At 34.7% G+C, this 4,010-nt stretch overlaps 1 non-coding gene across 1 annotated transcript; it reads left to right on the top strand.

The window, feature by feature from the left end:
* Positions 1–983: 983 nt before the first annotated feature.
* LOC112768175 (small nucleolar RNA R71) lies at positions 984–1,091 on the top strand. The gene has a single exon (XR_003185612.1). It is a non-coding gene; the product is annotated as a small nucleolar RNA R71 (small nucleolar RNA).
* Positions 1,092–4,010: the final 2,919 nt, after the last annotated feature.

The following is a 4,010-nucleotide window of genomic DNA, read 5'->3' as shown; positions in this document are numbered from 1 at the left end:
GGCAACTTGCTCTTCAGTAACATCATCATTCTCTTCAGAAGAAGAATACTCATCAGAGCTCATGAAGGGCGTAGGAGGTTCAATGGAATCTCTATGGCCTCTAGATGAGCCTCAGAGTCCTTTGGTTCCTCAGAGGGAAACTCCTTATTGATCACTGGCCGTCCCAGGAGGTCTTCCTCCTTGGGATTCACGTCCTCCCCTTCCTCTCTAGGTTCGGCCGTGTTGACTATGTCAATGGCTTTGCACTCTCCTTTTGGATTTTCTTCTGTATTGCTTGGGAGAGCACTAGGAGGGGTTTCAGTGATTTTCTTACTCAGCTGTCCCACTTGTGCCTCCAAATTTCTAATGGAGGATCTTGTTTCATTCATGAAACTCACAGTGGCCTTAGATAGATCAGAGACTAAGTTTGCTAAATTAGAGGTACTTTGTTCAGAGTTCTCTGTCTGTTGCTGAGGGGATGATGGAAAAGGTTTGCTATTGCTAAACCTGTTTCTTCCACCATTATTAAAGCCTTGTTGAGGCTTTTGTTGATCCTTCCATGAGAGATTTGGGTGATTTCTCCATGAGGGATTATAGGTGTTTTCGTATGGTTCACCCATGTAATTCACTTCTGCTATTGCAGGGTTTTCAGGATCATAAGCTTCTTCTTCAGAAGATGCCTCTTGAGTACTATTGGATGCAGCTTGCATTACATTCAGACTCTAAGAAATCATATTGACTTGCTGAGTCAATATTTTATTCTGAGCCAATATGGCATTCAGAGTATCAATTTTACGAACTCCCTTCTTCTGAAGCGTCCCATTACTCACAGGATTCCTCTCAGAAGTGTACATGAACTGGTTATTAGCAACCATGTCAATGAGTTCTTGAGCTTCTGCAGGCATTTTCTTTAGGTGAATGGATCCACCTGCAGAAGTATCTAATGACATCTTAGCTAATTCAGACAAACCATCATAGAATATATCCAGGATGGTCCATTCTGAAAGCATGTCAGAAGGACACTTTTTGGTCAGTTGCTTGTATCTCTCCCAAGCTTCATAGAGGGATTCACCTTCCTTCTATCTGAAGGTTTGAACATCCACTCTAAGCTTGCTCAGCTTTTGAGGAGGAAAGAACTTGGCTAAGAAAGCCGTGACCAGCTTATCCCAAGAGTTCAGGCTATCCTTAGGTTGAGAATCCAACCATATTCTAGCTCTGTCTCTCACAGCAAAAGGGAAAAGCATGAGCCTGTAGACTTCAGGATCTACTCTATTAGTCTTAACAGTATCACAGATCTGTAAGAATTCAGTTAAGAACTGAAAAGGATCTTCAGATGGAAGTCCATGAAACTTGCAGTTCTGCTGCATCAGAGAAACTAATTGAGGTTTCAGCTCAAAGTTGTTTGCTCCATTGGTAGGGATGGAGATGCTTCTTCCATGTAAATTGGAATTAGGTGCAGTAAAGTCACCAAGCATCCTCCTTGCATTATTATTATTTTCGGCTGCCATCTCCTCTTCCTGTTCGAAAATTTCTGAAAGGTGCTTGCTGGATTGTTGTAATTTAGCTTCTCTTAGTTTCCTCTTCAGAGTCCTTTCAGGTTCTGGATCTGCTTCAATAAGAATGTTCTTGTCCTTGCTCCTGCTCATATGAAAAAGAGGGAACAGAAAAATAATAATAATAGAGATCCTTTTTACCCAGGTATAGAGGTTCCCCTGTGTGAGTAGAAGAAGAAAAGAATGTAATGTAAAGAAGGGAAAAAGAGAAAATTCGAACATAGATGGAAGAGGGGGTTCGAATTTGGGTGAGATGAAGTGTTAGTAGATGAATAAATAAATAGAAGGAGATGAGAGAGAGAGAGGGGATTTTCGAAAATTATTTTTGAAAAATGGTTAGTGATTTTTGAAAATTAGGAATGAAATCAAATTAAAATTAAAAATTAAAACAATTAGTTAATTAAAAAAAATTTTGAAAAGAGGGTAGAGATTTTCGAAAATTAGAGAGAGAGAGTTAGTTAGGTAGTTTTGAAAAAGATAAGAAACAAAAAAAAAGTCAATTAGTCAGTTGAAAAAGATTTGAAAATCAATTTTGAAAAGATAAGAGGATAAGAAGTTAGAAAAGATATTTTAAAATCAAATTTTTGAAAAAGATAAGATTTTTAAAAAGATATGATAGAAAGATATGATTAGAATTAGTTTTGAAAAAGATTTGATTTTTAAAATCAAAATTAATGACTTGATTCACAAGTAATCACAAGATATGATTCTAGAACTTAAAGTTTGAATCTTTCTTAACAAGCAAGTAACAAACTTGAAATTTTTGAATCAAAACATTAATTGATGATGTGATTTTCGAAAATTATGAGACAAAATTAAGAAAAATATTTTTGAAAAATATATATATATTTTTTATTTTTTTAAAAATTTTCAAAAATGACTAAGAAAAATAAAAAAGATATGATTTTTGAAAAAGATTTTGAAAAAGATAAGATTTTTAAATTGAAAATTTGATTTGACTCATAAAAACAACTAGATTTTAAAATTTTTTTGAAAAAGTCAATCCAAATTTTCGAATTTATGAGAAGAAAAAAAAAGGGAAGATAATATTTTGATTTTTTTGAATTTTTAATGATGAAAGAGAAAAACATGAAAAAGACTCAATGCATGAGAATTTTTGGATCAAAGCAATGAATGTATGCAAGAATGCTATGAATGTCAAGATGAACACCAAGAACACTTTGAAGATCATGATGAACATCAAGAACATATTTTTGAAAAATTTTTTATGCAAAGAAAACATGCAAGACACCAAACTTAGAAATTTTTCATGTATAGACACTATGAATGCAAGAATGCATATGAAAAACAAGAAAAGACACAAAACAAGAAAATATGAAGATCAAACAAGAAGACTGGCCAAGAACAACTTGAAGATCATGAAGAACACTATGAATGCATGAATTTTCGAAAATTGCATAAATTTTTAGAAAAAAATGCAATTGACACCAAACTTAAAATTGACTCAAGACTCAAACAAGAAACACAAAATGTTTTTGATTTTTATGATTTTATGAATTTTTTTTTTTTTGGATTTTTCGAAAATTAATGTGAAAAAGAAAAATAAGGATTCCAAAATTTTTAAGAAGAATTCCAGGAATCTTTCAATATTAGCCCAAAGCTCCAATCAAAGGGTTGGAGATGGCTTAATAGCCAGTCAGCTTTAGGATATAAATCAGGCATGTAACAGCTGATATTCAAATTAACTTGCCTCTATGCTGATGGTTGGAAGCCCCTATCCAAAAGAATTAGACCTGACTTTACAGCCAGCCAGGCTTCAACATGCTTCATGAAACACTAGAATTTTTTCTTAAAAATTTAGAATAATTTTCAAAAACAGATGAGAAATTTTTGAAAGATTTTTGAAAAATTTTTTTGAAAATAAAACAAAAAGAAAATTACCTAATCTGAACAACAAGATGAACCGTCAGTTGTCCAAACTCGAACAATCCCCGGCAACGGCGCCAAAAACTTGGTATGCGAAATTGTTACTCTGAGGTTGTAAAATTTGTTGTTCATTCTCTCCCTGGCAATGGCACCAAAAACGGGTGCACAGAACCATGGTCCAAACATAACTTCACAACTTCGCACAACTAACCAGCAAGTGCACTGGGTCGTCCAAGTAATAAAACCTTACGTGAGTAAGGGTCGATCCCACGGAGATTGTTGGTATGAAACAAACTATGGTCACCTTGTAAATCTCAGTCAGGCGGATATCAAATAGTTATGGAGTTTTCGAAAATAAATAATAGATAGACAGAAAATAAAGATAGAAACACTTATGTAATTCATTGGTGAGAATTTCAGATAAGCGTATAGAGATGCTTTCGTTCCTCTGAACTTCTGCTTTCCTGCTGTTTTCATCCAATCAGTCCTACTCCTTTCCATGGCTGGCTTTATGTAAGGGCATCACCGTTGTCAATGGCTACTTCTCATCCTCTCTGTGAAAATGGTCCGATGCGCTGTCACTGCATAGCT

The sequence above is a fragment of the Arachis hypogaea genome, chromosome 17 (assembly GCF_003086295.3).
Source record: "Arachis hypogaea cultivar Tifrunner chromosome 17, arahy.Tifrunner.gnm2.J5K5, whole genome shotgun sequence".
Lineage (NCBI taxonomy): Eukaryota > Viridiplantae > Streptophyta > Magnoliopsida > Fabales > Fabaceae > Arachis > Arachis hypogaea.
This window is presented reverse-complemented; position numbering and strand designations above follow the sequence as displayed.